This window comes from Xiphophorus maculatus, chromosome 18 (genome assembly GCF_002775205.1).
Source record: "Xiphophorus maculatus strain JP 163 A chromosome 18, X_maculatus-5.0-male, whole genome shotgun sequence".
Taxonomy (NCBI): Eukaryota; Metazoa; Chordata; class Actinopteri; order Cyprinodontiformes; family Poeciliidae; genus Xiphophorus; species Xiphophorus maculatus.
This window is the reverse complement of record NC_036460.1, coordinates 19,592,248-19,614,750: the sequence shown is the minus strand read 5'-3', so window position 1 is coordinate 19,614,750 and position 22,503 is coordinate 19,592,248. Positions and strand designations below refer to the sequence as shown.

General features: G+C 35.5%; 1 protein-coding gene across 2 annotated transcripts in view; it reads left to right on the top strand.

Moving 5' to 3' along the window:
• The window catches only part of LOC102229148 (leucine-rich repeat and fibronectin type III domain-containing protein 1-like protein), a 192,813-nt gene that overhangs the window by 81,286 nt on the left and 89,024 nt on the right, over positions 1 to 22,503 (top strand). Inside the window, exon 2 of one of the 2 annotated variants that reach the window (XM_023351848.1) lies at positions 18,117 to 18,229. The exons of the other annotated variant lie outside the window; for it this stretch is intronic. The gene's annotated coding sequence lies outside the window, so the exon portion shown is untranslated. The remainder of the gene's footprint in view (positions 1 to 18,116; positions 18,230 to 22,503) is intronic. 2 annotated transcript variants of the gene reach the window in all.

Genomic DNA, 22,503 nt, shown 5'->3' with positions numbered 1-22,503 from the left:
GGGACACACACAGCCAAAGACACACACTGACAGACACTGTGAAACACAATTAGCTGCTCCTGTGAGGTAGAGGTCTGCAGAGGATTGTATAAATAAGTTTTGGATCATGTTACTACAAAGCACACTATGTGATTCCCTGACATAAAGACATAATGGCACCACTGAGTAGCATGCGTTTGAGTTGACCATAAAACCAGGAAGGTGCAATGACCTTGAAACAATAAATTACTAAATATTTTAGAAACAAGAACTAAGCCTCTATGGTATAAGCAAAAAGATAGTATCTAGCGAACAGACAGTCCCTTGCAAAAGTGTTTCTACCCCTTTTATTTTGCTATACTTTGCCACATTATAGTCAATTTTTATGTAATCAACAACAAAAAGTAGCATACTGCAGTGAAGTGAGAGGAGAATGATAAAGGGTTTTATACATTTTCTACAAATAAAAGTGCTGAAGTATGTGTATTCGGTCTCTTTTACTCAGATACTGCCAAATAAAATCAGTTTTCTGAAATTGCCTAATCCTGGTAGATAGATTCCACACATGTATAATTTTATCTCAGTAAAAGCAAGAGGACTGCTTAAGTACTCTTGCTTTATATTAAAGTATGAATTATTTATTAAGAAATCTGTCTTGTTTTTCTTCCTTAAAATGTAAAATCCCAGTAAAATAAAAGCAAAAAATCTGAAAACAGATAATGAAGACCATGCAGCCTTTTAAAAATATTACTGAACATTCTATTAGTCTTGCAATATGAAGGAATAAAATACAAAAAAGCAACACACAAAAAAGATAGCCTAATAATAACCTGCATAAGTTGCTTAAATTTTTTAGTAAACTTTTGTTTTAGATGCACATTTCAGAAATCTTTCTCTATAATATATGAATTCACTACCGAGCTGTGTTAATACAGCTTACTGCTGGTCACACTTTGAAGCACTTTTCATTTTCTGCCCTTATTCTTGAGAGTTTATCTGTCTGTGCTCACTGGATCTCAGAGGATAGCTCTGAGTAGACTGTAAAGTAATTTAAACTTCTCTTCTTGGATATTTAGCTGAGCCTCAGGGGTAGTGAACAGAGATCAGTAGGTGGTACTCTAACACTGAAAAGAAACAGCTCTTAAGAACTTTCTCATGGGTCTTTCATTTAACTTGTACAGCATTTAAAAACAGAAAGGGCAAAGCTCTAAAGTAGCATATGACGTCCGGGCGCTCAGTAGTACATATTGGTGTTTAATTGTTGAGCAAGTCAAACTGAGAAGATGTTGAGGAACAGGCAGCTGAACAAAATGTTGGATTACACAAAACTCCCAAGCAGCAGTTTCATCTGTCTCATGAGAACAAAGGACTTCATGGTTCACACTTAGCTGTACTTTTGAACATGTCAAAAGTGGAATCAAGTATAATACCAGTCAAATTATCAGTGAGTCATAAAAAAATTGAGAGTGACCATGCTATAGTTTGTCTAGAATTTCAGCAAAAGAAATGCAGCGTGTTACCAAAAACATTAAAGTGTCTTTTTCGATGGCCCAAAATTAGCAAATATGTTGAGAATGTTCAGCAAAAACTGTTATCAGATCTTAAATTATGTGGATATAAAAATCCAGTGTCAGAACATTTCTGTTAATGACCTCTGACTGGTTTATTCATCCCATTGCATGTCTTCATGATAACGCAATTACCAACTGTTTACCTGTTGGCATTCCGTGCTACTACCAATAAATACTAAGATTACAAATCACTTATTATTGTAAGAGCATGTGTTATCTGTCCTATTTTTCTGTACTGGAGAGTAAAGCTGGAGGCAATTTAAGTCAAGTATTATTTGAGTTGTCTTTTGCTGAATAAAGGACCAATTAAAACAGCAATCAAATTTAGTGGTCTGTTTTGCACAGACACGTGTCTATAAAGAAGTTTTTTTTTTTGTAAAAAATGAATGGAAGTCTTTCATAGAACTCCATCTAACAAATGTACCATCCTCAGAGGTGTTGCACAAGTGTTCTTCTGTAAACGCGTCATGCACAATTTTGCAGATAAATTTTCATTATGTGTGCTTATCACAACATTAAATGAAAGCCTTGGTGAATGCACCTTGTAAAAAGGGGGATCTACATGTCGTGCTGGAAAGCATTCAGTGAATTAATTAAAAGTTGAAAGGGGCACAGAGAGACTGTGCCAGGGGAAGAAGTAGCAACAGAGATGGGCTTTCTGTTGAATAGAGACATTCCACTGAGTATAATAGAACTATAACTAACAGGTAGATAGCATTTACCAGACACACTCTGTCTGCCTGTGAAGGACAAACTATCAATAAATCTAGCAATTTATGCATTTGCAAACAATACTTTACAATTTTCCAAAAGTATTCAGATGGTTTTGATCTGCCTGTTCCGACATCTTTTCAAACTTGATCAAATATTGCCGTGGAGGGGAGAGCGGGGGGGAAGCAGGCTATGTGAGCAGACCTGCTTTAAAAAGGAGGAGGGGAGGAGACAGACGGTGGAACACCAGACATGAGATGAAACAGTGGCAGACCAAATGTGCCTATTAAATCATACAGTAATGAGGTCTGGGGGAAGTCAAGTGTTTAGAAATAGACCACAGGATACATGGCGTGTCTTGGTGACCATGGCTCACTGCAGTAGTGTGTATGCGTGTGTGTGTGCCCATGGACTGAGGAACTGTTTTATTAGGGAGAGTTGATTGGATCATTTTGAATGTTTAGATCTGTCAGCCCCCTCGTTATCACCGCAAAGGCTCAGATACATACGTTGGCATGAGAAGGATTAACAGATAAATGAGTGAGCAGTGACCATTGCACCGTGGAGGAAGACAATGAGGAGAGAGAGGTGGGGTTGGGAAGGAGGAAATGGGAGACAGAGAAGAAGGTGGGAGGAGGGATAAATGAACCCCCCTTCCTCTATCCTTTCTGATAGAGAGAAGAATGAAGCACTGAAGGCAGAGTAATCAGGCCCTTGAAGTTCTTTGAAATAAAGTGACCTTTAGTTAATTATCATTAGTTATTTAATGTTAGGTATCTATAATCATTTTGTTGATGTAGAACATTTACTTTGTAATTAATTCTAGGGGGATAGGATGGATTACATTATCTGGAATGACATATTAGATCATCTAATGTTTTAATGTGTTTTCCCCTAAACAAACATAAGCTGCAAATTTAAAAGCAAAAGAGGATTTTATTTTTCAGTTTTGACATTTAGACTTATTAGTGGATCTGTATAAATATTCATAAATGTTCTTTTAAATTACAATAAAACAACGCACTACAATTAATCAGAACTAAACTGACACTGTAGTTGCTTATGTTTTCCCTTTATATAGAACAACAGGTTTTTTGTCCCACGAACAGTGTGTGTAGGACATCCTAAATATGCTGAGTGTTCTTAGAATATATTCACACCAGCATAGTTTGGTCCACTTTGATCAAACTCTTGTTCATTTACCTAAAAAGTCCAGTTCATTTGGGGAGATGTGAATGCATAATCACATTCTGATCTGAACTCTGGTCCACCTGAAAAAGTAGGTCTCGGTTCAGTTGGCATAAACTCTGACGTGGTTTGAATGCATATGTGAGACCAGAGAAATCCTACAACTGCTCCAATCTGATGCCATTACATTTTTGTTTAGATTTTATAAAGAAGAAAGTTGCACTCATTTCTTCCACCACAGGTGAGGGTTGAACAAGTTTTTCAAATAATTTAGTTTGTTTGATACAGTGCAGTGTGAAAGCAAACCACACCAGTGGAAAACAAATATTGCCATTTGGTCCACACTGAGTCTACTGAACTATCAGCTGTGAAACCACCTTAGTAGCCTTAGCAAAGCTGTAGTAGCCTCTACTAAGTATTACTTAGTAAAAGCTACTAAGGTGCACTCATGTTCTGAAAATGTTTCACCTAAAATGTGATTAACTTCATCACCTGTTTCAGGTTATTATGTGAGTCAACACACAGAGTTTCTCCTTCCCTTCTGTTTGAATGTAGCATTTAATGTCACCCTACTCTAGTGAATAATTAGTAATTTCCTCAAAACTCTGTGTATCTAGTAAATATGTTGTTAAAAATTTTCATACTTTCCAGAATATTGAATCCTGCTGATTAAGGCTACCATGTGCTTTTGCAATGTATGGAAAACAGAAATTGGCCACGATTTACTTATCACAAAGGCTTAATATGTCAATTATGATATGAACTATTTAACAAGACTTATTAAAATATATATTTTTGTTTCAGGATTTAAAGGATTCAAACCCTGTATAACCCCTGAGGAATTCAAGACAGAAGGTTATTGTACACAAATGAAATTTACCCAGTAATATTGCTGTGTACAATAGAATTAAAATAAAAGCTAAGTTTTTAAAAGGTAACTTGATGAAACACAGAAGAGATAAGAGAACAATAACATATGCTCAACTTTTTGTAAGCAAGGCTGGAATAAGAAACAATATATTTGAAAATGCAGGAGACAGTAAAAGAGTGATTGATCTAGTGAGAAGAGGAAAGACAGGCTGTGTTATTGTGTGGGAGGTGAAGAGAAAGCATAGAGAGGTCAGTGTTAACTGCTACGGTCTGGCTTTCTTTCTGAGACCTATCACAACAAATAACTCACTCTGACGGCACACACACTCACACAGTGCCTCCCTGGTGGGGTGGGCAGCGTAGACAGAGAAAAATAGTGGGGTTATAAGTGGTTTGGAGATAAAGGGGATGAAGAAATTGTTTAAAATGAGTAGAACTGGAGCAAGATCAGGATTATCACAGATATGGCCACCATTGTCAACTCTTCCATGTAAAGTCAGAAACCGGTTACTAAAGCAAAAAGTTTGATACTGAGTGGTATTTCTATTAAGTTTGATAATCAAAGCTTGTTTCAAGTAGATGCTGCCACATAATGAATTGCAAGAGGTAAATGTTATTTTTGACAGCATATGCTTTTAATATTTGGAATGGATTCAATGGAGAGCAAGCATTTTCCAAAGTCAGAAACACAGAGCAAATGTGCTAATCTTTGTTACCACAAAGATACGTCCTAAAATTATCCAGAGCACAAAAGAGCTTGGTGGCCTGCTGTGAATGGTGTAGGTAAGCTAATACACTGGGAAAGAGAACAGACTGAGATAGATAAGCTGTTGGAAGGGCGATGTGCCACAGGTGAGTGAATTCAGCAATCACTTCATGGTCAGACAGCCACGCCTAGGGAGAGGCAGAGACAGACTGTAGAAAAAATAAACAGAAAACGGGGGAAAGGGAAAATACACACAGCAGGGATGGAGAAGCACAATCAAAATGACTTATGTTAACCTAGAATGACATCTTCAGGAATTATTTCTTGTCAAAGTTTACTGAGAAAGCACAAATTAAAAAAAGTTGTCACAATTTGTGTTTACAGAATAATTCTTAAGTGATGGAGTTCCTCTTTATCTTATTTTCTAGCCAAAAAATGGCAAAGTAATCAAGGCTAACTGGGACAATAACAAGTCAAACACAGATTAGCTGAAAACTGAGGCTTTGAAATTTCTGACTTTTTATTGGTTAACTGGTGATTCTGAATTGATATTGGGAGTTTGGGTCTGCTTCCTTGTTTTGCATTCTGTGTAAAAAGGATGGTGGGACAGGCTTTTGCTTAATCCCCAAATAAGATCAAATTAATAGATGTCTGTGCAAATTAAAAGTTTGCTCGCAGCCCACCTTTTGGCTAGAAATTACCCAAATAGCTTCTGTTAATTTGATTTTAGCAGATTCAGATTTGTCCTTATTAAGTAAAAGAAAAAAATGGAGGGCTAGAAATATTTTTTTCTGCATCCCTGCCATGAACAGGCATTAATTATTTATATTAGAAGTAGAGGAACGCTATGCTTTTGCTTCTGTGTGGAAAACCGACTCTATGAAACATGGTTTCATTATTTTTTTTTGAGGAAAAAGACACAATTTCTGTGGAGCTGGCATTTTAAACTTCTATTTAATGTCAAACTCCAAACCTCAGTGGGCGGTGTGCTGCACTTTTTTAGATGTGTCCCTTTTCCAACCAGTATCACCACGACCCAATGCTATCCACATTTTATAAAATCCTGCCAATTACCTAATTATTTTATTCAGGTGTGCAGACACAGAAACATCTGAATGTTGCAGGACACTAGCCTTACAGAACCAGAGGTTGACATGGGTGCCTCGGAGGAAGAAGATCATTACCTCACTTTAAGATTTTCGAAAAGCTGCCAGGATTTCCAAATCCAGCATTTTCCATGATAGACAGTCCTAATCTCCCTCTGTGCCTTACAGCCTGAGCGGACTCCAGGCATGTCTCACCATGTCAAAGTTTCCTTGTAGATAACTTCTCACATATTTATACTTTCTTTGACTTTATTTCAAATAATAATGATACTGAAAGCAGCGAGTCTTTTCATTCACAGAAGACTTCCACACAAAAAGGTATTTAGAAATTACATTGTTAGTATTGTTTGACAAAAGAAAAACTTAATAGCTAAAAGACAGAGTGCATCTTGCAAATTATTGTCTCATCTTACACAGATTAGACATATGTTTAGTTTGACTAAACATCTCTTGGAAAAAGAGATGTTTGGTGTCTCTTGGAAAAAAAGATTCACAATCCCAATGGTGGCATCCTGGTTAAAAAAAGGTTTAATAAAAGGTGGCAGCTTGACAATTTTAAGTAAATTAATTCTAAATGTAGGTGGCTAAATAATTGACAGACATAACCTTATTAAATGGTTTATCAATACTGCCCTGTGCTCAAGAGAAAAAACAAATGTATGTAGTCTTATAGTTTTTTCTGGCATACACATTACAGCAGTTCAGAGTTTTTGTAATTAAGATATGTCATTTTATTTTAAAGTAGGTAAAAATGGTCAGCTTTGTAATAAAATCTTCAATGGAGTTGCTTACACCAAATAACTAATCACTGAAATGTTTGAATTCTCCGGAATCTTGTATCCCTTTGGCATTTTCTGGTGCATAAAAATGTTATTTAATATTTTTTTTTATTTTTTTTGCTTGTTTGGCTTGGAACAGCCTGTTTCTTTATCATAATAAACAATTGATAAAAAATACCAATTGCCAGCCATCTAGCATCTAAAAAAGCAACACTTTAAGTTGCTGCATCTGTATTTTTAAAGGTAAGTTGACTTGATTTTGAGTGTAAAATGAGGAGGGAATGAGAAGGAAAGTGAGTAAAGAATCAGCTGTCAGTCACCATCTGTCATGTGGAAGCTGATGTGCAGACTGGACAGTGATTATATTCTAAATCATCAACCAGCTGCACACCCAGACAAACACATTAGACACTCCTGTGTAAATGTGTTTGCAGGCATATCTCTGTTGGGAATTTTACTCTAGGCTTCGTTCGATAATTACCAGCAAATTAAAACTATATTTGGCTTACATAATAGTTACTTGTGATTGAGACTTACAAATCTTAATTTATGTCTTGTATTTAATTGTCATTACAAGTTCAAATGTACTTTTGGGAACAATATTTGGAATATTAGTACATTTTGCTTCTCTCATTCTGTCTGACATACAGGCATTCGTCTTGATTGACACAGAACTCCCCACAGACAGACAGATGTGGTGAGAATTTATAAGCCAACTCTGTTTACCAACTCCCCTCTCCACTACGTCTACTTCAGATTTCTCAGTTTCCATTTGCCCTGTTTTTTTCCCCCTTTATCTCTGGTCCATTCGTAGAAGCAAATTAAAATTCAGTTTTTATGTTTTTCCCAACTCTTCCTGCATTTGCAACACAATTGCTGATGGCTAGGTTTAATTCATTGAATAAAATATTTCATGTTAGTTATGAAAATAAAATGAATTGTAATTTTAAAACACCTTTTGCATGATAATGTGAGTTATTCCAGCTGTTGAGATCTTTTCAAGTTGCTTTTTTTTGTTTTGTTTTACCAGTGTCTAAGTTTGAACCAGCATATAACCCAGTATATGCAGGTAAAAATAAAATGTATGATTTTATTTCATTACAAAATTATTTTCAGTCAACAGAAAGTTACTCCGTTTATGCTGGTGTCTTCAGTAAGAGCTATGTAAAACATAACAGACCACCTTATGCCTTGGCTTTAAACAAAAATATATATATTTCACAGCAAGCAAAAATGAATTCTGACATGGAATAAAAAAATAGGATTCTATTAAACAATACATATCGGTGAAACAAGGGCGACATTATCAACAGGGTCATAACAGCTTTGAAATGATGCATCTGTGATATGCGAGGGTGGATTTGTGTGTCAACTAAGCTCACCTAATGTACAATGTTGTCTTATCTCAACTAACATGAGATATAAATGTCGGTGATATGTGGTTATTTCTCATCAAGTGGTGTGTTTAGACAGATTCATCCTTTCCTCTTTTCTAATCTCTAATCCATTGCACAGATGGGGCACTGGGTGCGTGTTTGCTTTTGTGTGGCTTTTTTAAACCTCTTGCATGTTTGTGTGCACTTTGTTTGACCTCTTTAGGGATTTTTCCAGTATAATTAATGAAGTTGAGTCAAAGTAGTCCTCACTGTCACAAAAACCCAGTCTTAATGAGACTAAAATATTTTTCTGGGGTTAAGGGTAAGGATGAAGTTGTGAGATCCAATTTGAATTGTACCCACAATGGTAATAATTAAAATGTTAATAGGTTGCTTTTGGCTCTACAGAATTAATGGAGGTCAAATTGTTGTCTTTTTAAGGACAGCTGTGTGTGTGCGTGCGCATGTGGCAATTATATATACAGTATGTATATATATATATATATATATATATATATATATATATATATATATATATATATATATATATATAAAGCCCATATATTTATAAATAAAACCAACCACAAGCACATGCAAATGTGACCAAAGTAATTGGAATCAATGGCAGATCAGAATGTATAATGTGGAAACCCCAGTCAGAATATTATGATCATGCTATGCTCATTCGGAACAAAATTGTAATCTGGAACCCATTAGAACCTGGAGCGGGCCCAGAAGACACAGAATGAACAATTTTGTTTGTTTTTATGTTCAGCACAGACAGAAAAACAACTTTTGGGGTTATTTTCTGGAAAATTTTACATCATTGCTTTTATACTGAATACAGCCTGGTGCATGTAGATGTGCATCATGGTAAGATTAATTAACTTTGTGCCCATATAAATTATGCATTTGGACTTTTTTTTTTCTTTTTCAATCCAGATACATTTGAATCTGACCAAAGAATTTTGTATATCCAAATATAGCTACTGAGAGAACCTATAGGTTGGTGCAGAAGACTAAAACATGTATGTATATGAAAGCGTTGCTTACCAAGTGTACTTTTCACGATAGAAATGAAATTACTTCAACAATGAAGAGTTTTTTTCTTTCAGTATATTGGCATTGTCTTTAAAAAGTTAATTCTCCTTTTTGATATTACAAAATATGCGAACAGATATACGTAATAAAAACAATACAAAAAAAGTTTCCAAAATACAAGTTTAAACTAATTTATTTAATACATTGTGTGTCATAAGGAGTTTTGTAAAAGTAGATAAATCATCAAGGTTGAGGTAAGTATGGGAATGCTCTCTGTGGTGTCAATGTATCATTGAAACAGATGGACATTCCTGTATCTGCATGACTATTTCTCAGCATTAAAGCTATTTAAATTCCATTTAACTGTGTTAACGTAGGTGTTTTTAATGCCTCTTCTTGGTTCACATGCTTTTCATTTAAGCCTGTTTGCTTACTGTGCTTCATTTTTCAGCAACAATAATAAGCATAACAGGCAAATTAATATGACATCTCTTGAGTGCATCTCTTCTGCAGTGAGTGCCACAAATGCATATTTTATATATATATATATATATATATATATATATATATATATATATATATATATATATATATATATATATATATATACCACTCTGCACATGCATTAAATCTACTGTTCTGAAGCACACTGGGGCCATATGTATAAAAAATAATGGCAAACCAAAAACCACAAAGTGATCAATTGCTGCACTCTTTTCTGATCTTTGTGAGTTCCAGTGAACATGCCTAACATCCCCAACACAGCCTGCATTCACACATTTACACATATACCTACACATACCCACTCCACACTTTGTTCACAACACTTTATCTAACATGAAAGCAGAGACTTAAGTTGCATGTGTGACTTTTCACCAGCGAGCATACATTCAGTGCTTTTGGACTAGTTTTTGTTAATTCAAATAATCACACTTTTTTTTGTTCTCTCGACTTTGAGGCATCAGCTGTTTTCTTTTCCCTAAAATATATTTTATCATCTGAATGTGTATATTTTACATGGTCATTATTCTAACAGGACAAGAGGTAATGGCCACAGATCAATGCAATAATTTGTCTCATTGGTGAAGTGAAAGGAAAACACATAATATTTATCTGAAAAGAATAGGGTGTGTTGGTGTAAAGACCCTCCAGATGCTGAAGACATCTGGAGTATGTCTTCAGCAGCTTTGGATGTTTAGATACCAAAAGATTTGTATACTCTTAATGCAAGAGAGTTCAATTTAATTAAACTGAATGAAGATTTTCTGTGTCGTTTTTTTAACTTTAGTAACGTATCTTAAATTATAATTAGGCATTAACTTTGACCAGGCTGTTGTAACTCATAAATATGCATTAATTTAAACCAATTCATTGTTTTTTCTGCTCTTCAGGTCACCAGAGGGTGAACCTCAGTCTTCTAGCATACTCAGCTTTCTCCATGTTATTGTCATCACAAACAAATTTTCATGGCCCTGCTAAAAGAATGAATGAAACATTCTCACAGTATGACCACAATCATTTTAATGGTGCGTTCTTAGTTATCTACAATTGATGTCTCATCTAATCACAGCAACGTCTTCCACATGTTTACTTTTCTTCCTATGGAAGCTTTTAAAAAATATGTCTTACTGCTTTCTTTCGACAGTGGCTTTCCTATTGCCACCTGCTGACTTGTGAAGGCAATTGGTTCCACTGGATTTTATTTATTTTGAGGGACGAGATTAAATGGGACACTATACTTTTCAGAAATTGTTCATAAAATGTCCAAAAGCATGTGTCCTTTCTTTCACTTGACACCTATGCACAACTTTATGTTGGTTCAAAAATTCCAATAAAATGCATTCATGTTTTGTTGTGTAACATCAAAGTAATTATAATCAGGATTTTTAAGTCTTGTTTCTGCTGTGAAAATCTACCTCTACTTTAACTGTTTCAATATTTACAATGTGTAGGGTTGTTAAGTGGCAGTCACCATGGCAACCTTTTTCTTCATATTTTCTAAAGTATAACATTTGTTCACAGTTCTCATAGGTCTTATTTTCTGCACCAAGGGAACCACAGTAAATATGAACATTAATCTTTGTCAGTCAAGGTTATAAGCAATGCAAACATGCCATAGCAACAAGAAAACAAGTAAAGAACAGATTTCTTACATTCAGATTCAGTCTGGTTTCCCTGCTCATCAAGATACAGAGTCAAAGTGTTCAATGACATCCACAGAAATACAGCACTTGACTCTGTTGATGATCCCATGCTATTGAAACAACCGCAGGCTGGGTTGGACTCTGATACTCTACTTGACACATTTGAATCTTACCTAAAAACAGGGGCTTCTTTGTATCAATAGGTAAATTCTTATTGGAGTGGACAGACATCACATGTGGGGTATCTCTAGGTTCAATCCTGGGCCTACTGCTATTTAATACCTACATGCTATTGCTAGCTGAGGTTATAACGAGTAATAAGAATAAAAAAACGTTAACATGACTATGCAGATGATACACAGCTCTACATAAAATGTCACCATGTGACACCAAACCCATCCAGGCACTGAACAAAAGCTTAGAACAAATCAATGCATTGATGTGTCATAACTTTCCCCATCTGAACAGAAACAAAAACCGAAGTTATCATGTTTGGACCAAAACAGGAATGCTCTAGTCAGCATGCAGCTGCAGCTATGACAGATATTATAGCCAGAAACTAGTGATCAGGCCCGAATCTGGGTGTAGTGATGGACTCAGACATGACTCATCAAAGACACATAAAGACAAAGTACTGCAGGTCTTCTACCACCTAGAGAACATTTCCAGGAGTAATGTATCTTGGTCCTAAGCCATTCGATCTATTCTCTGAGTTACAGGGACACAATGCAAGTGCTTTAAAACTGGGATGATTTGCTCTATGTTCCTAGTTTTAGTGAAAATGCTAGCAGCACTGTTCTGGATCAGTTACAGCTATTTGATTAACTTTTTATGCAGACCTGTGAAGACACTTTTGCAGTAATCAATGTGACTAGAGAAACATACATGGATGAGTTTCTTTAGATCTCGCTGGGACATAAATCTTTAAAAAATCTGATGTTATTTTATCAATCTTCACGTCTATCCTGCAACCAAAACTAAACATCTAGGATCAGCATTCAGTCTTTATGTTCCACTAATCTGGACTGTCCTTGTATTGAGGTTTTCATTGGCACGGAGAAAGGATGGTTTAAGGCGGTAGTCTGGTTTGCTGACTTCAAGGGAATCAGATTTGTCTTCCTTAAATGTATCACCTTTGCTTCCTGTTGCTTGAAGGTTTTAATGAGATACAAATTGATGATTTTTTATAGCGGAGGTTCAATAGACAAAGCAATTTATCTGAGTGTATTGACGATAACATGGAAAGATGGAAAAGATTGCTGACCACCTTTTCCATTCCACTGTGGGGCTCAGTAAATTAGACTGGCATCTTTACCCGACTCTGTATAATTACCTTGGACCAGTCACTCCAATTTTCTCAGTCACTAAAACAGGTCAAGTGATGTGACTCTAATAAGTAAATGGGGTGAGGCTGAAACAAGAGATTTTCTTTGCTGCAGTATCTCTAACTTGATATGCTGGTGCTGCATTGGTTGGATGCATAACAGCCGCCCTTGTAATAAGGAACCAAAATTAATCTGATTATGGTGACCTGGTCATTAAACTATATCTGAAGAAGAAAGGTTATAGTGGTGATGTTGTATGGTTGATTTAACAGACAATAAATTACGTGAGTTCAAGTGAAAGACAAATATGCTTGGGAAGCACAGTTTTAGTCTCTCATAGTTTCTTTTTATAGACGGTAGCTATTTTGGTCATCTGTTTTCTCTTCAGCACTGCAATATATACACTTCGTGTTTTCAGTCCAAAAACTTTTCCCGAGTTTGTCACTTTTGATTATGCACATTAAGTAAATCATATATTTTATTTCGAACAGTGAATTTGTACACTGAAAATGTGTCTGTGGAAACAAGTGTCCCCATTGAAAAAGTGAAAAATGATCATTTATTTCCATACTCAATCTGCACTCCCTCTCTAAAGCATGCAATATCACATTTGTTGGTAATTATCATTAATTCAATTTAATGCCATTACTGGAAATACTGTCCAGAGACATGAAAATGAAACAATGGCATTTAGGACTATTTGACAAGGTAGAGATCTATGAGATGAGGAAGCCACTTATAATTTAACTTTAGGTAAGACATCACTGGATCCTCTCTGTGCCAAGGACATTTTTCACTTGGCTCATAATCCAACACTTTGGGCACAGATTTCAGCACTGGGATCCCATACATAACTCCCTACAAGCTCTGGCTGCACCTGTGTCACTGTCTCCAGACTTGCAATTAAAAATGAATTGGCTCATAGATAGTGACTTCTGTCTGCACTTCAAAATATTAGAAAAAGTGCCATACCATTGTAATTGTAGACAAGCATGCAGCATGGATCAAGAACTGTGAATGATGCTGGAAACAGAAGCTTTGCTCTTTTTCCCACATTGCACAATCCACTTTGATGGCTTTGAAAGTGAGCACCTCAAAAGAAGCAGTGAAAGCATCCCAACAATGTAATCTATCTTTTATCTTTAACAACAGGAAGCATACTCTGCTAAAACAAAGCCAAGGTAAGATACGATCTATCTTGCGCGGCAAATAAATGTAATGTAATCATAAAATTTGTACTTGGGATATTTTGAGAAGAAAAAAAAATCAGATGCTTTCGTTTTTAGAGGTTACACTATATCTCGATACTTTGATTTTTATTTGGTTAAGCTATTGTCTAACTGGTGTTCTCTTTTTGTTTAGTTGCTTTGTCCTTCCTACACTCACTAATGCGCTGCCACAGCTGCTCCTCATTCATAAACAGGTGCCACTCGTTCCTGATGCACTAACTTTCTTTGTACAGTATTTACAACCTTGTCAGACACTTCTGTCAGACACTCTCTGTGTGGATTTTGCTTTAATTTTAAGTTCATTGTTGTCTATAATTCTCAATGTAGATCACTGTAAGTTTTGAGTTCATATGTAATACACAAGAAATACAGCAGCTAGTATTGTACGTATGTGAAAAAATTGTTTAAAAAAATCACTTCATTGAAGATAATTTTATAATAGGTGTTACAACATTTAATTTCACTTTGACATCAAGTGTTTTGAATTTTAATTGAATAACATTAATTCAAATCCATGAGGTTGCAATCAATGTCTAAAGAAAACGTATTCAAGGCACTGTTCTTCCACATGTAGCTTTTCTTTAGATGTTCACTTTTCAGGGAGTGCTCTGTACAGCTCTTGTCCACCAAAAACTGCTTTTGGAGACTGAAGGTGATGTGACCAGCAAGTCACATCACTCACCTTCCCAATTTAAGCGCTTTATCCCTGTTTCTGATTGATTTTTTAAATGTTTAAATGCCTATCATATATTATCCATTTAGTAATTCAATAAATTCACTAACCAATACTCACAGCATGACTATCACACTCTAATATGAATAAACAATTCCAGACTCCCACTGAATTAATTATACTTCTCACACGTTCAAGCATTTTACATCTGAATTTGCACCTAAATTGGAGAGAATTTTTTTAATACTTATAATTTAAGTATTTCAAAAAATACCTTGCTATTGCTTTATTATTCTAGTAAAGAAACAGTCATAAATATCACCGAAAAATTGCACGTCATATTGTATGTAATCTATCTTGTGGTAATTTGGAATTACCACAAGAGTTTCACCGAGGTGCTAACAAACATACACCCAGAAGGTTAGTAGAGATCAAACCAGGAACTACAAAACTGCTTGACAGTGACAAAGATAACAAATTAGCGTATTGCATTATGTTGAAGCAGCAACATAAAAAAAGTAACTTCAAAAGGAGCGGAGGAAGAAGGAAGAGCAAACATACTTGAAGAAAATAATATGCATTCATGCCATTTCACTGAACCATATTTGAATGCATTTTTAAAAATAGGAGATATGGGTTTCACTTCAGGTATCACTGCTGTTTGTTTATATAAAACCATTTGTTGTTGCTTCTTTTAGGTTTCATGATTAAAGTTATAAATCTCTGAGGCTCATAATCCATCATGTAGACAAGTATATCTACCCCTCTCCTCCACATATACATACAGCATATACAGTTTTCCATATTTTCATTTTTTCACACACTCCCTAGTGCCTGAATACATTGTATATATACTTCTAAGCTCCCCGGCAGGTCAGCATGCACCACATAACATATCTTGTGCAGAGGGGCAGTCGCTAAAAATAGCAGGGGTCTATGTGGAATATCAATACCTTTTTCGAGGTCATACAGTAGTGTATGGTTCAAATGAGGCAATAATAATTTTTTCAAAGACATGTTCAAAGCCCAAAGTTGGTTAAAATAAATGTACTCAGAGCAGATAAACTGATTACTTTGACAAATGCACCAGATCAGAGTTGTCTACCTGTAATTCATCAGTATTTCTCCTGACTTTTGTTTAACAAGCATAGGGTTGTTTGGCTTGGCCAGCCTCTGTGATGGACTGGCAGTCTCTGAACTGGGACGAGCTCCCGTTTCTTCATGACCACGAAAAGGACAAAGCGGACATGGGAAATTAATGTTTGTCTATTAATATTTACTTTTGTTTCTAACCGCAGCAGCTCATTGCTTTGTTCAGAGTAGTTGCAGCTACCTGCTTTTAATGACTGGGAAAGTGCATCAACAAACTGGGCAGAATATTTTAGCATTTTTGCATAGCTTTGACCAACTAATTTTAGCCACTTCTAATCTAAATATTGCAGCAATAATGCATGGCAAGTTTATTGCTTGGAAGAAGAGTTCCCAAGAGGATTTTCTCCAGTCATGGCTGGACAAGCTGAAAATCAGACTTTTTTGTTGCATCTCTTTTAAAGCTTGTCAGTACATCAGCGACAACAAATCTCTATTTTCCCCATATTGTCATATGCCATTATATTGCTTTTGATGTTACATATTTTAGCACCTTACTAAACATGGGTTAGTAAAATGGATACAGTGCTATTAGACTGCTACGTTGTGTGTCAGGTGTGACCATCTATTGCACTAAGACTCCATCCAACTCACATTAATAACATTAGTATTATTAACATTGCACATGGTGACATAAAATGTCATTAAGTATCTTCTTGACTGTGGTGTGCTTTTGATTGTTTTCCTACTACTATAAATTAGTAGGATAGGCTTTTTTTTTACGAAAAGGAGATTTTAAGATTTTAATTTGCCGATGGGATTATTTCCCCTATGAAAACTGATATGTAGTTTTTTGTAATGAAACTCTAGGGTTTCTGAAAGTTATCATGCAATAGAGTACAATAATTTTATGTACCTTATTGAAGCCAGAAGCACCTGCCACCAGGGACTTAACTGCAGCTGGATATCATGCTGCCAAGTATCCTCTTGGGTATTCTTTTCATAGAAGAAAGAGTTGAGGCAAAAAGCACACATAAATAGAAGATGAGACTGTTAAGGGGGGAAGATGCCTCTCATGAAAGATAATTAGTACTTTATACTTTTAAAACAGCCTCTTTTTTTGAGCAGACTTTGACAGAAGTGTTCATGTTGTTGCTACTTCTCAATAAGGCACATTTTCAGGTTACGTCAGGAAAAAAACAATGTGTTTAACATTATTACAGAAAAAAACAAAATTAAAACTTATACCCACACTCTTGTTCTTTCCGAAACAAACCGTTGTTGATCTAGATTTGATGAAACAATGAATTATTAAATTATCTCTGCTGCATTTAATTAGTGTGCAGACACGACTTTCTTCCACACTTGCTGATATATTTTACCACCCTAACCTTTTCTTTATGATGTGCAATTATCTACCTCCTCTTTATGTAAAGTTAATAAACTCTATTGCCCAGGGGCCATCTGTTACTTATGTGCTGACTGCCACATTGAATGTGAAGATGTCAGCTGTCCTTTTGCTGTGTCACCTTTTTACAACATGAATTTACAATGAGACCGCTTTAGATCCCTGATAGGAGTAATAATAATTTTCTAATAGTCTTTGGCTTTTTAGCTCAGACAGCTTGGAAACTGAATGCCATAATGCCTTCATCCTGTTTGATGTGTAATTCATTGTGGGCACTCCACTAAAACTCAAAAAGTACACACTGTCAGTTTCTTTTTAATAGTGCTTTGATCAATATTGGATGGATGGTTTAAAAGAGGGACACATTTCTTCGCATCACTGCCCACAATTTTTAAGGTACTCAAAAATATTTCTAATGTTGATGGTAAAATATTCATATTATGTTCTGTCTTCTGGGTTTTTCCTTCCATGAACATAATTGTAGTCTTAGTCTTATCTTAGAAAGCTCTTAGTATGTGTAGAGTTCTGTTCAGATAAACATAAATAAACAATAAGGAGAAATTAGCTTTGTCCTGACTGAGATTTATGATGGTTGAAGTAGTTCTTAAAGTATTGCAATACAACTGGACTTTATGCAGATCACATAATGTAATTTCAAAACTTTGTGTTGAAATTTCTGATATGCTTGTGCTTTGAACATCAGCATCAATGTATGAAAGGAGCAAATGCAGTAATGTTTTACCCATTGCGACCCAAACAGCAAACTTTCATGTCAGAGTTTACCAGTGATGTATTGCAGGTACCACAAATAGGTGGGGGGCAAAGAGAGAGACCCACTCTGAGGAAGGTTTACAAAGCCACTGGGATGTCTGGGTTTTATTAGCTCTAACCATGTTCATGTTTCTCTGTTCTTTCTCAAAGGGCTTTGGATCCATTTCCCTCAGTCCCTCCTCTTTTCTGTCCATCTACCTGTCACTGTGACTGCAATTTATCTTCATGTTGAGTCCTAATCTAACACACCATATCAGATAGAGGTAGGCAATGTTTATGTTTTTTCTTGTGTTTTATGAATCCAAGAGTGTGCTACTGCAAAATGGACTCTGTAGGAAACTGTGGCATTGTTATTCTACATTTGCATTACATCTTCTGGTTTGAAGATTCTTATTGCTAATTAACAGTTCAATGAACCCCCTTTGAAAATATATATGCATGTATGGAAGCATATAATATGCTTCCGTATATGCTCACATGCATCATTTTCTTTTTCACAATGTTAAAAATTAAATGTTTATTAAACCATTCTTAACATTTTTCTATTTAAACTTCTATTGACCTTTGGAATTTAGTTATTTGTTACACATACTTCATAGTTACGCACTATCCTCTATTTGCATATACATTAAAATGCACGCATTTACAATACTTTGTAAAATTATTCATTGGTGATGTGTTGCTCATCTAAGAAATTACTATTTTTTGTAAAGATATTCTAGTATCTCTTGAAGTTCTTGAAACTGTGCTTTAACATTTACCTCTGTGTACAGAATTAGTTACTTCAAACAAAAGTATATTTATGATCATCTGTTTTATATGATCATAAAATATATCATCATATGTTTTAATGATCACCTGGTGATCATTAAAACAAATAATTACTCCAGTATATATGCTATCATTAAAATGGTGTCCCTCAATTATAAAAGTCACTGTACAATACATAGCTACTCTGAACAATAAAAATCAACCTGTTCCAACTGTGACTATGCAACTAAAGTAACTGACCCAGTTTCTCTGCAGCTAGATGAATAACTTACTTCACGTGTAGCAATTGTGTGCAGGTTTTTACAGATTCAGCACAGAACAAACTGGGGCTGAACAGGTGCAAGTACTGGCTTACTAACTTACATGTAACAAAATTATCAGTGCACTGCTCAATCAAGCTATATTCCAGCGGCTCGTACAAATAAAAAAAGCTGCCCCCGGGCATCTCACCCAGGATTAACAAGGCATGGTTTGGAAACCAGAAACAGTCCCGTTCAAGGCATTAAACATGGCAAACTGCATAAACACATTAGCCCAGGTTAAATATACACAGAGATGCATTGGCCGGCGGCTGTGACACTAAGTCAGGGAAAATTGAGATCTTTATAACATTGTTTGGTGCTGCTGCAGAAACCAGCATGAGAAAGATTAATCCAGTTTGATAAGAAAAGTGATTAAGATAATTATAGAACTTTAAATGTCCTAAATATGTTCACTCTGCACTCTGAGCTGCAGTAATTGACCTGTCTGTTGGAAATATTAACAGGATGCAGTTATTGTGTTGCCGACCAAAGTGTAGCTAAGAAGCCAGTTTTACATATTTAGTTGAAGCTATTAGAGAGACAGAGAGAGAGCAAGAGAGAGAGCTGTGAGTTAATGTTGAGACCGAAGACATTCATGTAATTCTGCCCCAGACACTTACTGAAGTCACCCTATTATGGACTTTTAGCTCTGGCTCTCACGCCATCTTGGAAGTAGGTAGAAAAATGATTTCATTTTAGTGGCAGAACAATTTGTACCACTGGCTTATTTTCTTCTTGTTTGTAGCCCTCGCTGCCTTCTTCAAACCTAGTTTTGTGTCTGCCAGAAGGGGGAAGGATTATCTGCCATAAACAGTTTACAAGATGCATTTTGAAAAAAAAAAAAGCCTAAATCATGTGTGATATGTCATACATTTGTACGTATATTTTGTGTGGCAATATGGTTTTCTTTAAAGATAAGAAATTGTTATAATGGATGATATTAAATCTGATAAATTTGCGAAAATGAGTAAAAAAAACAACAAAAAAACAGCAGTGCCACCTGGAAATATACCGGAGAGAGAAGATAGCAGAATAAGCACACAAATTAAGGCTTAAAAAGATTTTATAATTTATTTTTCAATATCCAAAAATGAGAAAAAAGTAATATAATATAATATAGAACATTGTTTGAACTTTTATTAAATTTTAAACAATTAGGACTTTGGCTGAGGTCAAAATATATTTTAAAAGTAAGGGAATACTGATGTTTACCAGTAAGGGAGTTGTGAGCGACAGGGGGACAACATCCACTGAAAGAAAGGGATAATCACCCTAGACATTACAAAAACACAGCAACCAAAAGCAAAAAGGGGTGCTCCAACAAGAAAAAGAAACAAAAAAACAAGATGACATGGCCAGGGGTCACCTCTGCCACCATAGCCCCAGGCCCTCAAACACAGAAATGCAAACAAACCACCTTAGTAAAATAAATAAATAACAGCAGTGTCACAATAAAAGATTCTGCATGCAGGTACACTTCCCAGTGGCAGCACACCATTTATGCTGCTACTGTTTGACCCAGAGACACAGAATACCTGCTGTAAAAATAAAGGTTAAAGAGGGAGTATTATGCAAAATCAACTTTTTTGAGCTACAATTTTGTAGTCAAAGCAACATACCTGATATGTTGCTTTGACTCATTCATGAGTATTTGAATGAGTCTTTCCTTTAGACTAGTGGCAGCAGCAATTGGCAAACATCTGATAGAACCTCATGTTAGCTGAGAACAGTTGTACACGGAGTGATGAAGGGGAATTTAGAATCTCCACATTCTAAATAACTTACTCTTTTGACCAAATTGAGTAACAGCTAAGGTGTAAAAAAATAGATTGTTCTATTTGTGGTAAGTGAGGTGAGCTTGTTGACAAGTTATCCAAAAATAACTTACATGTTTCCCTAGAACTCCTTACACTATGTGGATAAACACTTCACTTCATTATCCAAATGTGGAAGCTCCCAACTATTTCTTCTTATTAAATGAAGTTACCAATTTGAAATTCACCAAAAACATCAATCTTGATAAATCAACCACATGGAAGAGCAGCCAATGGATTAATTTATCATTTCTTTAACTATGTTTGGTCTGTGTGAAGTTTGCATTTTGTCTTGTGCATGCATGTATTTGATAGGAAACTCTGCATGTTTATAGAATCTTGAAGGGAAACAAAGTAAGGTAATTGGCTGTTAGAAGCTGATCTCAGGAGTTATTTTGAATAAGCGAATTTGCTTCTCTGATGGTTTGTGCAGGTCATCACCTTCCTCTTGCCTCTTTGACAAAGTTGGTCCAGAAAATTATTTAATATGCTTTTCTATTTAATTGCACATATATGAGTGTGCCAGTAATAATGTTCATCAAACAGAAAAGACATAGGAGCAGTCTAAATTTAGTTACATTACAGCTTATGTTGGTGAGTTAGCACCAGTTTTTCATGTGCAGAGATAAGAGTGATGTGTCTTACTTTCATGATTTCCCAAAGCTATATGTATAAATGTATTTCATCTGAAAGGTGACAGCTTGAGGAGTGGTTTGATGCTCAGGCGAAATTCCGCAACCTAACAGCTGCAGTGAAACATGATTATACAGATGAGGTGCTGTCTCAGCAACACAGATATTAATTGAATATACACTGTGTGCACACAATGCATAAGGCATGATTATCTTGTTACTCCAGACTGTAACTGTCTGGGTTTTAACAGTGTCGACCTACAGTTTCTTGTAGATTAGATCCGATATGCTCTACAACAATGATGTGGTCAGTCATCAGGCGCAATGTTAAAATTGATCCAGTGATTATTTCTAAATTACTCAATCACTTGTCCATTTGCCTGTTCATTCTTTCCTTTCTATTTATAGTTTTTGGTGATATCATTTTTGAATTAATCACAGTACAAGCACATCAATAATATGTACTTGTATTTATATATTGCCTGAAGAAGATGAATAACTCTTAGATTTTGAGTCTGGAGTTTTAGCTTTACACATGTAGGAATCATTTAGTACGCATGAGATACTAGACATATTCCAATCCATGGTAGATTCGAACTGCTTCCTATGTCTCTCATGGCCTATTTGTGCTCTAGCAAAATTTATTTGAAATAAAAAATTTTCAACTGTCTACTGGTGGTAACTCACCAACAACCATATTTTGAAGATGACCTGCATCAAAATATGGTTTGGACTAAGTATATTTACTTGAATGGAAAAAGAGGGGGGTCTGCTGTTTTGGACTGGGAGTCATGTTAAATCACTGTGGGATGAAAAAAACTATCATTAGTTCTTAGAAAGCATATATATACACTGCTCAAAAAAATAAAGGGAACACTTAAACAGGTGTTTAACACTTAAAGTGTTCCCTTTATTTTTTGAGCAGTATATATATATATACTTTGAGACTGAACCAAAAAAAATGGCATCTAGGGTGAACACAGACATACCTTTATCTAAACAGAACTGTTTTTCGCAT